At 42.2% G+C, this 22892-nt stretch overlaps 1 long non-coding RNA gene across 1 annotated transcript; it reads left to right on the forward strand.

Moving 5' to 3' along the window:
* Positions 1-536: 536 nt before the first annotated feature.
* Positions 537-9567, forward strand: LOC143987386 (uncharacterized). Its single transcript, XR_013276644.1, has 2 exons — positions 537-2032; positions 9234-9567. It is a non-coding gene; the product is annotated as an uncharacterized LOC143987386 (long non-coding RNA).
* The last annotated feature ends 13325 nt before the right edge of the window (positions 9568-22892 follow it).

The following is a 22892-nucleotide window of genomic DNA, read 5'->3' on the forward strand; positions in this document are numbered from 1 at the left end:
AAACTAAGCATTTGTCATAGTGAGATTGGAAAGACTTGTCCCCCGTCATTGGGTCCCATTGTTGGTGTCATTGATAGGAATTGTGTCCTATCATTGGTATTATTGGGCCCCATTGTTGGTGTCATCAGGAGCAATTGGCCCCCATCACTGGCATAATTGGGAATAATTGTTGGCATCATTGGGAGGAACTGTCCCCCATTGTTGGTGTCATTGGTAGGAATTATGCCCCATCATTTGTGTCGTTGAGAGTAATTGTGCACCATCGTTTGTGTCATTGGTAAAGATTCTGCCCTATCGTTGGCCCAAGTGCCAGATAAAAGCAAGCAGTTAAGCCGCAGTTTGGAGACCACTAGTTTAGATGATGATGTGCTTTTTCTTGTTGTGGGTAAAATCGGTGAAAAGACATTTCAAGGCAACTTAATGCTTTATGTGACAATGACACAGGAAAAAAAACCTTATTTATCCTGTGATATCTGTCAAACTTCACCAAAAATCTTTGCCTACTATGAAAATGGTGTTTTTGTATTATAAAGAAATGTCAGTACTTGTAGAGAAACAACCAATCAGACTTCATAACTTCTGCTCTCATTCCACTCACACCACAGTGATCGTCGGCCTCATTTTTCTTAAATGCCAGCTACACATACCATTGTCTATTTTCTAGTTTGAAGACCTGCTCACAGCTTACAGGATATCGTGTGCGCAATTAGTGCTGGTGTAGTAGCTTGTCAGGAGCCCATCTTTTACTGGACCTTCTCCTTATGCCAGTGGAGTGACTGCCTTTGTCACACTATCATAAGAAACCTTTCATTGATGCAGAGAATAGCCTCAGGGTGCATGTGCATTACACTAACACTGAGTACACACAGGCTAAAAACGGCCAGTTCGGCAGAAAATACACTCAAGGATTGTATTCATTAAAGACCAAACTTTTTTTTTTTTTTTTTTACGTTTTGGACAGATTAAGGCACGTTTTAACCCCAGGGTTTTCCTTTGTTGCTTTTGACCCAATGGGGAGATTTCCCCTCAGGCCCTGTTCCAGAGATAAAGCAGGTGGAACTCTCCAAAGTGAGAGGAAATCTCTTAGCCCTTGTACACACGGTCGGCACTTTCCGACAACCAAATCCGACAGATTTTGTCCGAAACTGGTGTTGCATACACACGGTCGGACAAAGTTGTCGGAAAATCCGATCGTTCAGAACATGATGCTGTTATTTCGTTACAACGGGACTACGTTCAGGCTAGTAACCAATAGCTTTGGTCTAGGAATTTGATCTGAGCATGTGTGTCCGATCGGAATTTTGTACAAACGATTGGACAAAGTCCGATAAGATCATGTTGTTGAAAAATTTTACAGCCCAGCTCTAAAACTTTGTCGGTCGGATATTCCGACGGAAACAGTCCAATGGAGCCCACACACTGTCGGATTATCCGACAACGCGGTCCGATCGGACATTTTCCGTCGGAATGTCCGACCGTGTGTACAAGGGCTAAGACAGTGTCATGGCAACATGTTTACCTTAGGAAGATTTTCCCATCACTTTTGGTTCTGGTGACCATTGTAAAGCCTTGTATTTCCCACCATTTTCTGCACCAGTGACAGTGAAAAGCATGACAAAATGAAAAACGTGAGCCTCCCCTGAGGGGAGGGGGTCATCTATCCAAAACTCCAAAAATAAGTTTTGGCTTTTTTTTCCCTCACCATTTAGGATATGCAGCCATCAGTTCTGATCTGTACTACTTCTTCTGACCATGGAATATTTGCATATGGCTGATCTCTTCCTTGGTTAAGAAAAAGGATGTGGTAGACAGGCATTGTGTGGGAAGTGCTTACTATGTTTCTGGCCATTCTAGATAATCCTAAATTTATTTCTACGTCTGCTTTTTATATGAATGTGTGATAAACTAAAAATCTGAAGTATAAATCTAATCACATTTTCTGTGTCTGTTCCAGTGAAATATTCTTCTCTGGAATCTCAGTCTGCTGTTCCTCCTTCAGAAGATCCATCTAAAGTTTGAAGACCTTATCTTCGTAGGTTCTCACTTACCCCCTAATGTTGTTTGCCGGCTTCATCCTGTCTATGGGGCTGATATATTTTGTCTTTTTTATTTATTATGCCCACCAAGTCACCCTACGCTTAGGCATTTTCTCCTATATTATAGGGGTTTTCTCCTTTTTAAGAGTTAAATGTTTACATTTTAGAAACAAGTCAGTGTTTTTATCTCATTTTACACTCTTTGCCGTCTTACTGAACAAATCATACAAACAGGAAGGCAAAGATTTCTAGCTAGCAATGACTTTTTTTAAATGCACTATTTTTGCATATTTAGGGGTCTGGGTTCATAGTAGACAACTGTAGCTTATTTGTGGAAAATTTTAGCGGCTCTGTTTATTTCAAATGGGAATGGTACACTTATTTACTTACCTATGATGACTATTGACCATTGTAGACTCTGGCACTCCTCATCTGTGAGATCCAAGGACATGAAAAATTATTACTGAGCCTAATCAACAGCTATTTCCTAATATCAGTACTGCCTGGTGTCTTTATCCTGTCACTTTGGTCACAATGCACCGCCTTTTGTGGATCAAGTAATTTTGGTGAATATGCACACCTCCAAGTACATGTTTTGACTTGCCATTTTGGTGCCTTGATCTTAATCATTAGGAGAGTTATAATACTTAAAGCAGTTTTTAAAATAATATTTTACACTGCAGTAGCTTAAAACTGTTCCCTTTGCATGACACGGCTAAGCATCAAGCACCACTCATCTGTTTTGCAAAGGAATCCCAATATGGGTCAATGCTATTTAGAAAGTTCCATATTGTGTTTGCAGCCTGCTTGTGTTATAGAAGCAGTGTAAAAAACAAATGGAATCAAAAATTTGGAACACAGGTTAACCTAAAATAGACCAATCTGCCTTTGGGATTTGTGGATCTCTTCTTGCTTTTTATTGGTCAGGTGAACACTCACAGTTGAACAGAGATAAGTGAACGGTCTCCCATGAAGCTTTGGGTGTACTAGCTCACACTCTCCTGTTGTGCTATCATTCTCCATAGCAAGTTCTCCTTTTATATTAGGTTCAGGTAAACCTTCATGATTGCTTTTTTAACATACCGATTTTACTTATTTCATGGGTGTTTCCTTACCTGTGACTCCTACCTTTAAAGTATTCCTGTGCTGCTTGCTTTCTATGATGGTAAGCAGAACTTGTACTGCAACCTATTACATTTCTACTGTCTACTCCTAAAGCTTATTGTATATATATTGTTTTTACAGTCCAATATTTGTTGCATCTGCACCATGTCTGAAGACATCAATCTTCATGTTTCAAACACTAGCCTCTTAGCATTTTATATTGTGGTGCAGACTTTTTGAATGATTGCTCGTCTAATCACATTGGAAGCAAGTTTGTTGCTAATATTCAAAATTGTTACGCAGATGCTCCTTAAAAGGGCTAAAATGTCAGTTTTAATTCAATTTAAAAGGGTGATTAGTGGGACAAAGTGTTCCCTTTTTTTTTGTATGATGTAAAATAATATTTTCTTTTCTTTTTGTTAAAGATCACCTTTTCATTTAGTTTTTGTTTTCCTAGTCTAAGCTGGCCATAAATGGTTTGAATCTCGGCAAGTTCAGTAGGGAGAGTCGATCCATTTATGGGCAGGCTGAATGTACCCAAGTCGATCCATCGATCGACTTGGGTAAAACCAGCATGTCAGATTTTCAGCATGCGACTATTGCTATAGCTACTAGCAGTAATCACTGTGTTCCCCCAACAGAAGAACACAATAGCTCTGCGAGAGGGACTCCCTCATCAACATTGACTGTGATGGGGGTATCAAGCGATTTTTCTTTTCTGCAACCAATGGTTGCAGGAAAGAAAGTCAGATCATTTATGGCCGGTTTTAGTCCTTATTCCTAGTCTACCTCATCAATAAACTCTTAATTTACCGTATCATTTCTTCAAACCCATATTGGCAAACAATGGAGGTGTGGTGGCTGACATCTACCCATCATCTTATAAGGTCCATTGTGTTGTTCCCAATTTCTCTAATTTGGTAGAGAAATTTGCAGACATGATATAGGCCCTCCCATGGAAGAAAAAGAAGTGATCAGCTATCAGCCACTGAGAGTTTCCTTGTTGAAACCCAACTTTGTGCGATATTCACCTAGAACAATCCGAGCACTTAATCGGAGCACTTACCTCACTTCTATATTGTGATGTAGATGATGATTAAATCCTGTCTTGTCATCACTTGCTTTTATTGAGTATTGGGCTTGTATCTCCAGCCTTGTCTTGTTAACACCTAATGTATAGTTTGGTCACGCACACTTTCAAGATTGCTGGCAGTAGCCAATAGTGGTCATCTATGAAAGCATTTTTTTTTCACCAGCCTGACATTGATCATGTGTTTTTTTTTTGTTTGTTTTGTTTTTTTTGAAAAACAGGAGTGCTTTATTGCAAAAATATCATATCAGAATACAAAACAACATAAGGCATAGGAACAACTCAATCGTACCGACAAGCAATTACAGAATAGTATGGTAGTTCAGAGTGTCATACAATAAAAGAAGGATATTCGGATACCCTTACCATGGGGCCCTGAGCATATCATTCATCAATATACATAACACAGAAGCTATACCCAAACCTATAAGTTTAAAACAACCCAGTAGTCATCATTGGAAGGAAAAAGAGGGGGGGGGGGGGCGAGGGAGGGAGGAAGCAACATCCAACGCCATCCTCAAGTGGCTGCCCCGGAGGTCCACGGGAGCCAGATCTTGTCAAACTTCCACGGACAACCCCGATTAAGGTACGTTAGTTTATATAATGGGAGGGCAGCATCCACTGCGCGTTCCCATCGGGCTACACTAGGGGGGCGCTCCGAGAGCCACTTGCACAAAATCGCCTTCTTCGCATAGAAGAGGAGATAGGAGGTCAATAGTTTAGAGTAGTATGGCGTGAGTTCATCCGGATGAATTCCCAATAGGGCAAGTTCAGGGGTCCGAGGGACCCCCAACCCCAGCCGTATATTCAGGTGGTCAAACACGCCTATCCAAAAGTCCTCCAGCCGCCGACACTCCCAGAACATATGCAGGAACGTTCCAACCTCAGTTCGACACCTGGGGCAATAGGGGTCCCTAGTGGGATATATTCTGGACAAACGTACAGGAGTGAGGTACACCCGATGGAGAAATTTTGTCTGGATGAGTTTTTTGTTTTGTTTTTTATAGCAGGGGTCTCCAAAGTTTTTCTAAACAAAGGGCCAGGTTACATTCCTTTAGAGGGGCCGGACTGTGGCCGGTGGGAGTAGAAAACGCCCCGATGTCAATAACAATGCCCCTTCATTGGTGTCCATGAGATGGATAGTACCCTTTTAGTGGTGTCAGTAGGAGAAATATTGTCCCATTATTGGATTAATTGAGATGAATAGCGTCCCATCATTGGTGTCTATTGCAGAATGGTGCCCTATCGGTGTAAGTGGGAGGAATATTGCCCCATCCTTGGCGCCAGTGGGAGGAATAGTGCCCCACTGGTTGTGTCATTAGCAGGAATTATGCCCCATTGTTAATGTCAATGGGAGAAATAGCATTCCAAGGGCCAGATAAAAGCAAGCAAAGGGCTGCAGTTCGAAGACCACTGCTTTAGAGCATTAATGTAGTTGGGCACCTATTCAGAAGATACTCTCACACCACAAACATATGTATATTTATATTCATTCAAAGAAACAGAATTCAAAGTGTATTCATTTTTGAATTACATAAAGAAATGTGATGCTGTGTTTCATCTAACTCTTGTATGAACAATTCCTGATGAAGTCTCCAGTGGCAGAAGCTCTGCTATCAGGGAGAGCTCAGTCCCTAATCAACATATGAACTAAAGTACAACGTTGGAGTCAACGGCTGTTTCAGTCTTTGCTCTTGAACATTGTGCTGAATGCTTTTGTATGTTATACACCACACATTTCTGAACCCAGTGTTACATTTAGATAGCTTGTCTGATGCCCTCAGCTCTCTTATAGAAGGTAATGAGAAAAAAATAGCTGTAAATCCATGGCAAAATCTTTAGTAAAGATGCTACTGTTTGCACACTGAAAATTACCATGACATACGCACTACTTCCTTGCAGCACTGGGGCCCAGAATGCAATTTCTACCAGCCTTCATCAGCATGTGGGTTGCATGGACGTTTGGATGCTCCAAATCACCCTTTGCTGTAAAAAACAAACTGCATATAACCTGTAGAATTTGATTTTTTTTTTTTTTTTAAGGAGCAACCTACATCATGGAGTGTTTTTTTTAAAGCAGCAGTTGAGACATTCACACAATTTTTTTTTTTACTGGCCAGCTATTCACTGTGAAAATGTTCCTAGAGAAATCCACATTCACTGACATCCATCAACATCTGGGAATGATCATTGGGGATGGTCTTTTCTATATCATTCACTCTATTTAGAATGTGGCAGCTGTCACATTTGATACACAATCACCCATAACCTTTACGGAGTATGGTTTTTTTAAGGTGGAACTGTGGAAAACTAAGCATTTGTCATAGTGAGATTGGAAAGACTTGTCCCCCGTCATTGGGTCCCATTGTTGGTGTCATTGATAGGAATTGTGTCCTATCATTGGTATTATTGGGCCCCATTGTTGGTGTCATCAGGAGCAATTGGCCCCCATCACTGGCATAATTGGGAATAATTGTTGGCATCATTGGGAGGAACTGTCCCCCATTGTTGGTGTCATTGGTAGGAATTATGCCCCATCATTTGTGTCGTTGAGAGTAATTGTGCACCATCGTTTGTGTCATTGGTAAGGATTCTGCCCTATCGTTGGCCCAAGTGCCAGATAAAAGCAAGCAGTTAAGCCGCAGTTTGGAGACCACTAGTTTAGATGATGATTTGCTTTTTCTTGTTGTGGGTAAAATCGGTGAAAAGACATTTCAAGGCAACTTAATGCTTTATGTGACAATGACACAGGAAAAAAAAAACTTATTTATCCTGTGATATCTGTCAAACTTCACCAAAAATCTTTGCCTACTATGAACGAACATTCACTGCACATTTGGCAGTTAAAATATTTGCTATCATCACATTTAATGTAATGGTGAATGCAGGTAAAGGTTCCTGGATTCACCAGACTGCCCCTAGGATAGTTATAATTGCAGACATTTTTATAAATGATGCTCACTGATAGCTTCTTTTTTTTTTTTATAGAAGTGTGTATGTAATAGAGACATTAGATTGGAATGTTATTTGTCAGCAGAGACTGATGTGAATAGATTTATATACTCTGTGGAATAGGTTGATGCTGTACAAAATGGATGACGAGATACAGAAATGCCTTCTTAAAACCATAGATATTTCCATGTCCTCACTTCCAGCACACAACCCCAAAACAAGCACAGTCTCTGCATATGGGTGAATGTGCAGGGACGACGCAATCATTCCTTTTTGCTCCTTTTTGGCCATCAATGGATCCCAAACCACTGGTGTTTAGCATACGTATAGCCATAATTTTCAAAAGGTAATATTACTAATATACATACAGCTGTTTTAGGCTTTGTAGCCCTCATTAGTGCAAAATATGGCTTTACTGGCTCAATGATGTAAGGGGTTGTCCAGATGGACAGTGCAGCTATTAAGGTCATGTTGAGGCTAAAGGGTACAAAAAGAACTGACTTGCATGATTCTGCCCACTTACCTTATTTTGGGTCTGGAAGTGAGGGCATGTAAAATATCTCACAGCTCCTTAGAGGAGGGCCTTTTTGTACCTTTTGGATCACAACCTTATGACCTCATGCACACAGAGATCTACACACTTTTGAGTCTTGTAGCATCTGCCACTTTCCTGTGCCTGGAGATCTACTGTTCTGCATACAGTTGCCCCTGTAAGTTAATGGCTGTACCTGGCAGGCTGCTTGTAAACACCAAAGTTTCTGCAGCATTATTTACTTCTGCATGCACATACTGTATTTCTGCAGATATGTCACTTTTGCATTTAGTGAAATATGTTGTACATGCATGCACAGATAAATGTCAATGCAGCAGCCTTCGGCATTTACAAGCAGTAGTCCATATAGTATTCACTTGTATGGGTAGCTGTACATGGTGTCCTGGCTACCGGAAATGTTACAAGAGAATATTAATGCCTGTGTGCATGAGGCCTAGTAGTTGTACTGTTCTCAAAATAGATAAACGAAATCAAGCTTGTCTTATTTCAAGAAAAGGACAAAATAGTGAAGCCTGTCTAATAGAGTGAAAAAGAACAAAAATAAGATTTAAAAAAAAATCACATAGGTGAAAATAAGTGATTATACTGCATGTTTCCTAAAAATGTACGCAAAGATAGAATTGATCTGCACACATTTTATTACTCTCTTTACAAGAATACAGCACTGAAAATCACCTCTCGCAATGTACTTGCCGCATTGCAAAAGAATGTTGCCTGTGTTTACAATGGTTCAACGTGACATCCTTTGTTCTTTTTACCTTCATGATCTTAACCCAAATCCTGGTTTCACAATCACATGTGGTGTATTCAGGCATTTTATATTGCTTCCAGCAGTGTCTGATGGATGCAAGAATATGCAGCTAATTTGTAGTCTGTGTGTGAAAATCTGATCCTATTTACAAGAACATTCTGAATGTTAAGGAAATGATGTGATGTGCAGCCAGGAATCAATACTCTGCTTCACTTAATCAAGAGCAGGTCAGCAAATGCAAATAATGGAAGTCTGTAAAACTGGTTCTGCTATGGATGTTAAGCACCTCTAAACAGACTGTTACAAGTAGAGAACGCAGATTGTTGGGAAATACGATGTTGACCGAATAAAATAATTGTAAAATATAATCTTTGTTCTGTTGTTATTTAAAGTGTCTCCCTTCAGGACATTAAAATCAAAATTTGTGTTTATGGAAAATGCCCCTTCCTTCTCTCAATAGACCTATAATGCATTGTTGGTGGTGCCAAGAGTTGTGATTTTTACAGGCATCAAAGACTGCAAACCTTAAAGTGAACCCAAATAAAGAAGTGGGGCTGCACACTGTCCATAGTAACCAAATAACATTGGTGTAAGGATCAGCTTTAGCTCAGTCTTCTCCCATGGTATATGACATATGGAAGGAGATTGATCTTATGTAGACCCTTTGTCAGGGCTGGCTTAGCCCTTCCTCCTCTGGGCTGGCCGTTCAGCTGTCAGCTAATTGCCAGCTCTCTTCTCTTTCCACAGTTACCAGCTGTTCCCGATGATGCTTGTCTGACCTGCCTATTTAAAGCCTTCCTGCTCACTTTTTCCTTTGCCTTTGCATTGGTCACATCACAAGGAACCATCTCCTGCTGTTTGTTTCAAGACTGGCTTGCTGACATAATTCCTGGCATCTTATCCCGCTTGCAGTTGCTCTCCTTGGATCCCTGACTTCTGGCCTGGTTGATTACCCGATCTGGTTAATGAACTTTGGGCTGGCTGACTACCCGATCTGGCTACTGGACTCTGGCTATGCTTGACTACGCTTTTTCTAATTACCTTTTTATTTTTATTAATAAACAAGTGTGATTTGATTGTACTTCTGTCTCAGTCTGTTTCATGGTTTCTGACACCCTCAGGCCGCGTACACACGCGGGGACTGTTCGCTCAACTTTGTCAATCAAACAGTTTCAGCAAACAGTCCGCTCAAAATTAGCATGGACGGACTTGCCCACACACGACGAACGAACAGTTTGCTGAAACCCTGCGCGATGACGTGAACGGCACGTACGACGGGACTAGAAAACGACGTCCTATACACTGCAATGCAAACTTCGGCGTGTAAATCCTTTCTGAGCATGCGCGGAACTTAGTTTGACGAACAAGCCTACACACGAGGGGACTGTTCGCTGAAACAAAGTTTCAGCGGACAGTTTTTCGGAATTTCCGAAAAACTTTGTTCAGCAGACTGTTCGCTGAAACTGTCCGCTGAAAGCCCACACACGAGCGGACTGTCCGCTGAAACACTGTTCAGCGGACAAAGTTGGGCGAACAGTCCCCACGTGTGTACGCGGCCTTACACTAAAGTTATCTGGTTAACATGGACAGTGTGTGACCCCACCTCTTTTATTTGATGTTGGCTCATTTGGCCTAGACATGCTCTGCTGGGGAGACCGCACCGGGCAGCAGACATCTGAGTGAGTGGGTGGTATGTACAGGGCTTCAAAGGGGCGCTTTTTGTTTTTAGGATTGAGTCCTAAAGTGAACCTGTCATGAGAGAACTATGAAGGTTACCGTTGTTGGTGTTCTTATAAAAAGGCTAGTTGCCTGAATGTATAAATGTAGAATTATACCCACGCTTAGTGAATAAAGGTAAGTCAGCAGCTGAACACTATAACCCAGATATTGGGCACAAAAAATGTAATTCAAAATATAAAGTGCAGCGTTAGAGGTAAACTGTGCAATTCATGATGACACAATGCATATATATAGCATGTGATAAACTATAAAGTGCGAACATGCAATGAAACAATATGCAAGACTATGACTGATCAGTGATAATACAACTGTAAAAAAGTAGTGAAAAGAAAAAAAGGGTTCATATATGACTAACACAATGCATGTTTAGCATGTAATGAACTGTAAAGTGCGAATGTGCAATAACAATATGCAATACCAACTGTGACCAATGTGCAATATTGAGTGACAGTACTTATGGAAAAAAATTGAAAAGAACAAAGTTCATAAATGGCTGATATTCAGTAGCTGATGTTACAGGTCCATAAAAGCGATCGCGCACGCGTAGAGCGTGTGGTAGCATCCCGACGATCATTTAGTCATAAATTACATCATCAGGGGTACGCCCACAAGCCTGCGTCCACGCTATAAATACTCCATTAACAAATCAAGGGAGCACTGCCATTGGTCAAAAAAAATTACCCAAAGGCGCTCATTGGAAGTTCAAACATGGCCCATCATAGGTGAAATTAGCAAATAATCTGTGCAGCCATTGGTAGAACTATATGTCCATCATGTCGGGAGGACAAAGCCTTAAAACGAAACCACATTCCTATGGCAATGGGAGCGCACATCACCCTCTGGTGGAGAAATAAAAGATTAAAAGCCCACGTGAGTAATCACATAGCCTTGCTTTCCTGTATTGCAAATATACATTAAACTATTCAACAATATAAAATATTTAAAAAAAATATAATCAGTTCAAAAACTAAATAAAAAATAACACATAAATTCATATAGAGACCTGTTCAGGTCATATATTAAACAGAAGCACAACACCAAAAATATAACATTTTAATAAAATAGTTTAATAAAAAAAAACGTAATGTATCAAAATTATTAGATCCAAATAAGATGGGAAAGGTGTGGTGTAAAATAGAGTGAATATTAATGGCTAGTGTGGAATAGAGGGGACATCAAATGTTATTAATAAAACATTCAAACCATTAGGCACATGAGAGCCCAATTTGTATATCCAATTGGTCTTGACTGTAGATATGTTCCACCTACCATTACTCCCACGCCAATGAGGGACATATTTCTCAAGGGCAACAAAGTTTGTACCTTTAAAATCATAATGTTTTGAAACATTATGTTTGTCAAAACCTTGTTGGTTATGTGCTCCCCCAGTGCAACATTCGAATAGTGCGTTCCACATATTCTAGACCACAAAGACACCTAAGAGGTTGGAGAGCTCACTTTGTCGTGCATGTGACTTGAATATAAATTTATGGATCATTTTTTATTTTGTTTTTGAACTGATTACATTTTTTTTTCTATATTGTTGAATAGTATAATGTCTATTGGCACTACAGGAAAGCAAGCTTATGTAATTATTCACGTGGGTTTTTAATCTTTTATTTCTCCACAAGATGGCGATGTGTGCTCCCATTGCCGTAGGATTGTGGTTTCGTTTTAAGGCTTTGGCCTCCCGGGATGATGGACATATAGTTCTACCAATGGCTGCACCGATTATTTGCTCATTTCACCTATGATGGGCCATGTTTGAACTTCCAATGAGCGCCTTTGGGTCATTTTGTTTGCCCAATGACAGCGCTCCCTTGTCTTGTTAATGGAGTATTTTTTATTGTGGGCGCATGCGCATGCACGATTGCTTTTATGGACCTGTAACCTGTGAGAAATTGCTTTTGGCTTGTTTACACTGGAGATCTACTCTGAGTTTGAACCTGTGTTTGCAGCACTGCAGCATTGCCAATAAAACTGCTTTAAGAGACAATATTACACTATCTGGAGTCTCTTCTGAGGCTGTCTGAACTTCTTCAGGCTTTTGGTCATCCCCTGGATCACACAGAGGCTTCTTGTGGGAAATGCTTGGATCTTTGATCCAACAAAACGCTTTGTGACCACCCCTGAGTAAGGGTGGTCGCAGGCTTTCTTGTAAGTCTTTAATCTTACTATGGTGATGGGTATCACACTGCCAAGTAAAAACAGGGGTGAACAGTGACGCTAGATATGGTGATAACATAAAATTATATAGCAACTGGAATATAGGTATACATAAAGTGTGTGTGTGTGTGTGTGTGTGTGTGTGTGTGTGTGTGTGTGTGTGTGTGTGTGTGTGTGTGTGTGTGTGTGTGTGTAAGCACACATAATATTAAAACATTTGTGTAAAACACAATGTCCATAAATGATCCGAGTTCTTGAATGATTAGCACCTGGAGGCAGCTCCCTTAGAGTGAAGCGATGGGCTCTGTGTAGAAATGGGAACAGAGGGTCTGGCGTCCCTCTGTTCCCATATCACACTGCCAAGTACCTGATCAACGCTTCACACTTTATATGGGATCTCCTCTACTGAATATTAGCCATATATGAACTTTTTTCTTTTCAAATTTTTTATGTTTGTACTATCCAGGGCCGTCTTTAAGGCAGGGCAAAAGGGGCAGCTGCCCTGGGCCCTAAGCAGCTGCCCCATACTTGCCAACTATCCCAGTTTAAATTCCCTTGTTCCTTGAGGTTTTAGTCCAGTGCTGTGTCCTGATATCTCAGTGTGAAGTTCTGTTACTAATGCTGCCCAGCTCTGCCCTATTGTTGTGTACAGATGACTAACCTGCAGACCCTGTGTTTACATGTGAATACCAGCATTGATATGTAAATAGAGGCTGCATTCATATGTATATCATGCCTCCCTGAGGTCATTTCCACCATCACTTATATGGAATGCTGGCCACTGGGGAGATAAAGGGGCATGCTGGAAATTGATCACACCCACCCCTCCCCCGAGCACTGCCACTGATCCCAGGAGTCCTAGGATCTCTAGGAGTTTTCTGTCTATTAATGAGTCCCCTCACCTCCCCAGTCCATGGTGTGCAGGCAGTGAGGAGATTATGTGCTGTAACCTCTAGCAACCAATCAGTAAGCAGTAATGATGTGCAGATTTTGAGTCTAGCTGTTATTTATTTTATGCCTTAAAGCAGGTGGAGAGCTAAACTGCATGGGGGGGGGGGGGGGGGGGGGTAGAAAATTTTTGCCCAGGGTCCAATCAATATTAAAGACAGCCCTGGTACTATCACTCAATATTGCACATTGGTCACAGTTGGTATAGCATATTGTTATTGCACGTTTGCACTTTACAGTTCATTACATGCTAAACATGCATTATGTTAGTCATGTATGAATCCCTTTTTTCTTTTGACAAATTTTTTACAGTTGTATTATGGCATATCAGTCATATTTGGTATTGCATATTGTTTCATTGCACGTTCACACTTTATAGTTTATCACATGCTATATATATATATGCATTGTGTCATCATGAATTGCAGTTTACCTCTAGCGCTGCACTTTAGACCCCTTTCACACTGGGGCGTTTTCAGGTGTTTTTCAGGCGATTTAGCATTAAAAAAAGCGCCTGTAAAGCGTTTGAAAGATGCCTCATCTGCAATCCCAATGCAAAAGCCCGGGTGCTTTCACACTGAGATCCCTTTCACGCTGGGGCATTTTTCAGGCGCTTTAGCTTTAAAATAAGTGTGCTTTCACACTGAGGCGCTGCACTGGCAGGGCATCAAAAAAAGTCCTGCTAACAGCTTCTTTACAGCGCTTTTGGAGCGGTGAATACACCGCTCCTAAAGAGCCCCTTCCCATTGAAATCAATGGGAAGCACCTGCAAAACGAATGAAAATCGCCTGCAAAGCGCTTTTGGCAGCAGCGCTTTGTGGGTGCTTTTAACCCTTTATTTGGCTACGAGTAGGGGTTAAAAGCGCCCCAATAACGCTCGAAAAACGCTGGTAAAGCGCTGCTAGTTTAAGCGGCGCTTTACGAGCATTTTTCAGGCACTGACATTGTGAAAGGGTTCTTAAAGCACTTGGGCTTTCACATTGGGACTGCAGATGAAGCTTTTTTCAAGCGCTATTTTTAACGTTAAAGTGCCTGAAAAATGCCTGAAAAACGCCCCAGTGTGAAAGGGGTCTTATATTTTGAGTTGCCTGACTGTACCCGACCTCATGTTTTGTTTTTTTTAGTTACAGACCTGGAACAAGCAAGGCTGCAGATCTAGCCAAGTAAAAAAAATAAGCGCTTTTATATTGTTTTCAATCCAGTAATACACGGTCTCATCCTGCTCTGCATATACTCAGTTGCTCTCTATTTTTCAGCACTTTGCCTAAAATCAGAGCCACTAGAGGCAGATCTGCTGACAACCTAAAGATTAACTGCTGCTCAGGGCCTCTGGGCTTTTAGCAAAGTGGCAGCCTCTAGCAAGAAGCAGGAGCCATGCTGGAGGGCAGTTTATAGCACATATTCATTTTGGTAGAATAATTATTAATGTGGAATGTATGTTCCTTGCTAAAAAAGAAAAAAAAAAAACATTATTTTTGATCACGTTGTTATGTTATGGGATAAAGTTCCACTTTAAGAAGGCTTTACCAAAAAAAAAAAAAAACTTTCCTTGTAGGCATTAATCGGAACACTACTAAAAAAATAAAAAAATAAACAAGCAGGAACCATTTGATGAAAACAAGAATTTTCTAGCTTAAGTGATCAAAGGGATCAAGTCAGTTTATTACCAACTGTATAGATTGTTTTGTGATATTGACAGAAGCTACCAGCAGGCTCCATTGGTTTTTGCAATCAAAAGCTGGTTGATATTGCCTGGAAACTGCAAAGTGTGTAATGAGCATTACATTGCAGATAGTGAGAAGACTAGCATACAACAGTGCAAGACTTTGCACACATTGCATTGGAGTTTCACTTCTTCTGCTGCAATACACAATAAAAATATCACTCCAACATGAAGAAAAAGAGAGATGGTTATAGTGGACAGCGTTGGAGCATTTGGATTCTCTAGAATAAATCTTGCCATAAATGTTCCTGACAGATATGCTGTCATAAACCTGAGGTGATCAATTCTAGAGAGCTGCATCGCATTGGATGTCAGTAGCTACTCTGTAACCGGTATTCCGTGTACACATGGTCGGATTTTCCGACGGAAAATGTTCGATAGTAGCTTCTTGTCGGAAATTCTGACCGTGTGTAGGCTCCATCGGACATTTTCCATCGGAATTTCCAACACACAAAATGTGAGATCTGGTTCTCAAATTTTCCGACAACAAAATCCGTTGTCGGAAATTGCGATCGCGTGTACACAATTCCGACACACAAAGTTCTAAGCATGCTCCAAATCAAGCAGAAGAGCCGCACTGGCTATTGAGCTTCAGTTTTCTTGGCTTGTTGTACGTCCGTCTTGACGTTCGGAATTTCTGACAACATTGTGTGACCGTGTGTATGCAAGACAAGTGTGAGCCATCATCCGTCGGAAAAAATCCCATGGATTTTGTTGTCGGAATGTCCGATCGTGTGTACGCGGCATTAGTTTGCAGATTGATTGGACCTGGTGATGGGAAGGAATAGGTGGAATAATGGTGTTGCTGTGTTACAGCCATATAAGACCCCTTTCACACCACGCCGCCCATAGCGTCAGCAGTGTTTTGCTGGCGGTATTACAACGCTGCCCCATTGATTTCAAGCTCCTAAGAAGCTGCTGGCAGGAATTTTCCTGACGTCCAGACAATGGTGCAGCTTTTTTAGGGCGGATTGCAGGCGCTATTACTAACACTATAGCGCCTGCAGAATGCCCTTGGTGTGAAAGGGGTCTAAAGCTTAGATGTGGTTGGACGATGCAGTCAGGGCAGGACTTACCATTGGGCTTGACTGGGCTCAAGCCCATGGGCCCCGCCCAATAGGGGGCCCCGCCGAGATACATAGCCGAGTGTACTCGGCCCTGTTCACGGTCGCGCCCAGTCCCACCCTTTGATGGACATAACAAAGGGAATGGGCATGACTGTGAGCCGAGCCGAGTACACTCGGCTCCGCTCGGGACTGCGAGAGGACCCGAGAGCCGCCAAGAGGACCCGAGAGCCGCCAAGAGCTGCCAAGAGCCGTCATGAGGACAGGAGAGCCGCCAAGATACACCGGACTCTATATCTTGGTGGGGCCATTTTTAAACTTCAAGACTGCAATGACAAGGCTGCAAATGACACTGGACAAGGCTGCATTGATGGGCTTTTAGATGTACGTTTTTTTCCTTAAACTTCCCTCCTAAACTTGGGGTGCGTGTTATACGCCGGCGCGTGTTATACGCCCATAAATACGGTAAAGTATAGAAGGTAGGGCCCAAAAGTGACTCAAGCCCAGGGGCCCCCGCTAACCCTTAGTCCTGCCCTGGATGCAGTAGCAAGTAATCTACCATTTTTCTGGATGCAGAGCCAATACAGAATTTAGCTTTGGCAATTAAATAAGAACCTTCCAGGTCTTTTCTACAGCCCATAAGCATTCCTCAATAAATAAAGCGCTAGTTTTAGGCGTAGTGAAGCTTTCCTGAAACACGATGGTCGTTATCTACAGTAAGATACAGTCCTAGCTATTTAAGATACATCCTCACATAAAAATGTAATTAATCTCAAATACCACTGGAAAGGAAAGACTGATGTTTATGATGTGTCTCTTAATATGCATATGGACAAGCAACAGGAGATTAATGTTATGCAAATATTTCGATAATTACCCTAAAACACAGAATACGAGCAGTTTTAACTAACAGGAAAATATTTTCTTGTCTGTAAAAAAAAAAAAAAAAGAAAAAAAAGCCAGTAAGGGTTCTTTTTAATGTATAGTTACTCCAATTTGTCTTCAAAACGGTAAATCAAATGCAAGCCGAGACTGATGGCACATGAAAATTGTGTACAGGAAAAAAAAAAAAAAAATGATGGACTGGCTCACTAACTACAGAGCTGGTCCATGACCCCTTCAGAGTCTGCAGGCAAGCTAATTGCTACATTCTCTTTGTTATGTTTCTAATCAGTCTGATGTAATCATGCAGGGAGAAATTCTCCTGGCCTACAGGGAATAGCATTGCATTCATTTATCACTATCAAATACATTCCTTTTTATTTTTTTATTGAAGAGGAAAAAAAATGAATTTGAGAAATATTTGTTATATATCAAAATGGTATATAATTAAAGGAAACCTTCCATGAGAGGTGCTAAATTTCTTCTGAAAATGCTAGCTGCCTGGTTGTCTCTGACTTCAAAGATGTAAAGCTTACAGTGATAATAAAGGCTCATTTTTTGTTTTGTTAAAAATAACAACCATGTTATACTTACCTGCTCCGTGCAGTGGTTTTACACAGCAGCCCAAATCCTCCTCTTCTCGGGTCCCTTGCCGGGGCTCCTGGTCCCTCCCTGCTGTTGAGTGCCCCCACAGCAAGCAACTTGCTATGGGGGCACCAGAGCCAAGCCGCAGCTCCCTGTGTCCATTCGGGCACAGAGCCACGGCCCTACCCCGCCCCCTTTCTCTCCTCATTGGCTCACTGACTTTGATTGACAGCAGTGGGAGCCAATGGCGCCCTGCGCTGCTGTCTCAGCCAATGAGGAGGGGAGTCCCGGACAGCTGAGTCTCTCATGCAACATTACTGGTTCTAGATGGACCTCAGGTAAGTATTAGGGGGCTGCTGCTGCACACAGAAGGTTTATTATCTTAGTGCATAGCATGCATTAAGATAAAAAATAAAAAACTTCTGCCTTTACAACCACTTTAAATAGATATGCAGTTAGATAGATATTGCACTAATGACCTCCATTTTCCTGTTACAACAGTTGTGCAGGGTGTCAAAATATGACTGTGCAGTCCAGTTTGAACCATCGTAGAAGCCATTGATCAGCACTCCATCACAGAACGGACACTACCGTACTCTTCCTCTATAAGCCCAGGTTCACACTGCTCCGACATGAGTCACGTGACTTCCAATCTGACTGCCCTGCAACTTCAGTCCGATGTAATGTGACTTTTTACACTCTGTGGCATTGCAATCGTATCAAAGTCAGACCAAAGTAGTGCAGGAAACTTTTCTAAAGTCTGAGTGCCTTGTGTCGGATCAGTTAAGATTTATCCCATAGGGAAACCTTTTATTTGACATGTCATGCGATTTGTGGTCTCACAGGTTGGAACCCATGTCGCTCCAGTGTGAACCAGGCCTAAGACAAGTTGCGGATGGACACTTGTGGTGAGGGCTGGGGCTCTTACTCAGCTATGCCAACAATAAGCACTGGAGTGGGAGTGCATTTCACTGAGCAAAAATTTTATTTTTACCACATCCCGTCCAGCCTATAGCAAAATGATGGCTGGGCGGTGGTTTAAGACCCCTTTTCAACCTTTCACACTGCCAGCGGGCTGCGTTAGCGGTAAAGTGCCGCTAGTTTTAAATGCATTTTACCATCGTTTTAGCGGCACTTTTCAGCTACTAGCGGGGCGATTGTGGCCGAAGAAAGGGTCAAATGCGCCCAAGAATCGCCACTGCGCTTTGCAGGAGCTTCAGCATCGGTGCCCATTCATTTCAATGGGCAGGGGCGGTGGAGGGAGCGGTGTATATACCGCTCCTAAACTGCTCAAAAGATGCTGCTTGCAGGACTCGGGCTCTCACACTGGGGCTGCAGGGGAGGAGTTTTTCAGGTGTTATTTATAGCCCTTTAGCGCCTGAAAAACGCCTTCAGTGTGAAAGGAGTCTAATTGTTGTGGCTGGGTGTCAAAAGACATCCTTCACAACATGCAACACATCGATCGGTGGTGCAGTGTGTCGCTTCATCATAGGCTCTTTACCATGTGATCAGCTGTGTTCAATCACAGCTGATCACAGTGTAAATAGGAAATGACGGTTATTGGCATTCCTCAATTTGCGCTACCAGTGCATGTGTAGAGGAGAGCCAATAAGCAGCTCTCTGATGGGGGGGTCTGCACTCATAATCAGTGCAGTGCCATCAACAATGCCAGCCAGTGCCCATCAGTGATGCCTTACAGTGTCTCATCAGTGCCACCTATCGGTGTCCATAAAGGCTGCATATCGGTGCCTCTTCATCAGTGCCCATCAGTGTAGCCTCAGCAGCGCACATCAGCGAGGAAGAAAAATTACTTATTTACAAACTTTTTTTTTTCTCAATATTTTTCGTCTTTTTTCATTTGTATAGCAAAACATTTAAAACTCAGTGGTGATTAACCACTTCAAGACCAGGCCCAATTCTGGCATTTGTTGTTCACTAGTAAAATCTATATTTTTTTCCTAGAAAATTAAGAACCCCCAAACCTTCTTTGTATTTTTTTTTTACCAGAGACCCTAGAGAATAAAATGGTGGTTGTTGCAATATTTTAAGTCACACTGTATTTGTGCACTGATCTTTCCAACGCAATTTTTTGGGGGAAAAATACAGTTCACCGAATGAATGTATATATACACATATATATACACAAAAGTGCATATGTGCCACCAAGTGAAAAAATCTCAATGTCCACTAATCTTAATTCAAAAGCGAATACACAAAATAGATCCACAGTAAGTCCATATAAATAGATGTGACTTCTAGATAGAGGACAGTTCAGAGATGGTAAGAATATATATAGTCTGCATCCATGAGGAGAAACCACCATGAAAAGAGTTCATCATCCACTGTGCAGCCACCACCAAACAAGATAATTGGGTACTCTTACCGAATCGTGTGGACCCCCAGCCAGCGGCAAGGGGTCAGTCAATTTCAAATTCTCACCTTTCTGTCAGCTCGTTATTTGAAATGTCGCCACTGACACAGGTGGAGCCTAATGCTTTTTGGTATTAAGATGTTGCTGTTCATTCCTTGTGCTCGTTCCTGTGAAGTGACTACTTTGCCAGTTTCTACGCTTGATTGACCCCTTGCTGCTGGCTGGGGGTCCACACAATTTTCTTTGGCATGCAAGCACAGAGGGATGGGGCACTTTAACCACTTTCAGACCGGACCATTTTGCTGGTAAATGACCAGAGGTCTTTTTACACTTTGGCACTGCGCTGCTTTAACTGGTAATTGCGCGGTCATGCAATGTTGTACCCAAACGAAATTTGCGTCCTTTTCTTCCCACAAATAGAGCTTTCTTTTAAAGGTATTTGACTGACTCTGCGATTTTTATTTTTTGTGATATAAACGTAAAAAGACCGCAAATTTTGAAAAAAAATGATATTTTCTACTTTTTGTTATTAGAAAAATCCAATAAACTCAATTTTAGTCATACCAAAATGTATTCAGCCACATGTCTTTGGTAAAAAAAAAGTCAATAACTGTATATTTATTGGTTTGCGCAAAAGTTGTCACATCTACAAACTAAGGTACGTTTTCTGGAATTTACGCAGCTTTTAGTTTACGACTGCCTATCTCATTTCTTGAGGTGCTAAAATGGCAGGGCAGTACAAAACCCCCCCCAAATGACCCCATTTTGGAAAGTAGACCCCCTAAGGAAATTGATAAGTGGCATGTTGAGCCCATTGAATATTTTATTTTTTTGCCTGAAGCGATTGAATAATGACAAAAAATTATTTTATTTTTTTTTACACAAAGTTGTCATTAAATGATATATTGCTCACACATGCTATGGGCATATGTGAAATCACACCCCAAAATAAATTCTGCTGCTTCTCCTGAGTACGGGGATACCACATATGTGGTACTTTTTGGGAGCCTAGCGGCGTACGGGGCCCCGAAAACCAAGCACCGCCTTCAGGCTTTCTAAGGGAGTAAATTTTTGATTTCACTTCTCACTACCTATTACAGTTTTGAAGGCCATAAAATGCCAAGATGGCACAAAACCCCCACAAATGACCCCATTTTAGAAAGTAGACACCCCAAGCTATTTGCTGAGAGGCATGTTGAGTCCATGGAATATTTTATATTTTGCCACAAGTTGCGGGAAAATTACAAACTTTTTTTTTTTTTTACACAAAGTTGTCACTAAATGATATATTGCTCACGCATGCCATGGGCATATGTGAAATGACACCCCAAAATAAATTCTGCTGCTTCTCCTGAGTATGGGGATACCACATATGTGGGACTTTTTGGGAGCCTAGCGGCGTACGGGGCCCCGAGAACCAAGCACCGCCTTCAGGCTTTCTAAGGGCGTTACAGTTTTGAAGGCCATAAAATGCCAAGATGGCACAAACCCCCCCCAAATGACCCCATTTTGGAAAGTAGACACCCCTAAATTTACGGGTACACTAGTGAAACTAGGTAATAAATGGCGGGTGCCCTGAAACTATAAAAAAATAACTAACCAACCAGCGTCACCTGTAACAGTTATATGGTGATCACTGGTGAAAGGGTTAACTAGGGGGCAATCAGGGGGCTTTATGCGGTAGTATATGGGGGTCCCTGGCGCTATAAAAAGCTGCGGCGAACCTAAATACCTACCTGCCTAACTAGCGTCACCTGTGACACTAATACAGCGATCAGAAAAACGATCGCTTATTAGGCTGGGTTCACACTGGAGCGATGCGGGAACGCCACGAATCCGCGGCGGGTTCCCGCATCGCATGCCTCCCGGCGGCAGTTCACACTGCCCTATGCGAACTGCTGGGAGTGTCAGTGAAATGTTAATGACACCCCCAGATCAGTTCGCATATCGCAGTGCGATCTGCAAACTCGGATCGCATGGTGTGAACACCCATGTGATCCGATTCTGCTGCGGACCAAAAAAAGGGTCCCGTGCGAGTTTGCGGCGGGTGCGGCGGGTGCGACACAAATTCAGCCATACTATCTGTATAGCTGAACTCGAATCGCACAGAGATCGGATGTGATTTGCACTGCAGTGCGGTGCGAATCACATCCGTTCTCATAAACCGCTGCAATGTGAACCCAGCCTTAGTGACACTGGCGACGGGGGGTGATCACGGGGTTAAACCTTTATTGGGGGGTTAGGGGGGTACCTTAGAACTAAAGGGGGCTAACCCTAACTGCCCTAACAGTTATTACAGTCACAAATGACACCCGCCGTGTGATCAGGGGGTTAAACCTTTATTAGGTAATAAATGGCGGGTGCCCTGAAACTATAAAAAAATAACTAACCAACCAGCGTCACCTGTAACAGTTATATGGTGATCACTGGTGAAAGGGTTAACTAGGAGGCAATCAGGGGGCTTTATGCGGTAGTATATGGGGGTCCCTGGCGCTATAAAAAGCTGCGGCGAACCTAAATACCTACCTGCCTAACTAGCGTCACCTGTGACACTAATACAGCGATCAGAAAAATGATCGCTTATTAGGCTGGGTTCACACTGGAGTGATGCGGGAACGCCACGAATCCGCGGCGGGTTCCCGCATCGCATGCCTCCCGGCGGCAGTTCACACTGCCCTATGCGAACTGCTAGGAGTGTCAGTGAAATGTTAATGACACCCCCAGATCAGTTTGCATATCGCAGTGCGATCTGCAAACTCGGATCGCATGGTGTGAACACCCATGCGATCCGATTCTGCTGCGGACCAAAAAAAGGGTCCCGTGCGAATTTGCGGCGGGTGCGGCGAATGGCTGAACTCGAATCGCAGAGATCGGATGTGATTTGCACTGCAGTGCGGTGCGAATCACATCCGTTCTCATAAACCGCT

Source organism: Lithobates pipiens, unplaced genomic scaffold, assembly GCF_037356315.1.
Source record: "Lithobates pipiens isolate NorthernLeopardFrog02 unplaced genomic scaffold, aLitPip1_a1.2 Scaffold_1, whole genome shotgun sequence".
NCBI classification, from domain to species: domain Eukaryota; kingdom Metazoa; phylum Chordata; class Amphibia; order Anura; family Ranidae; genus Lithobates; species Lithobates pipiens.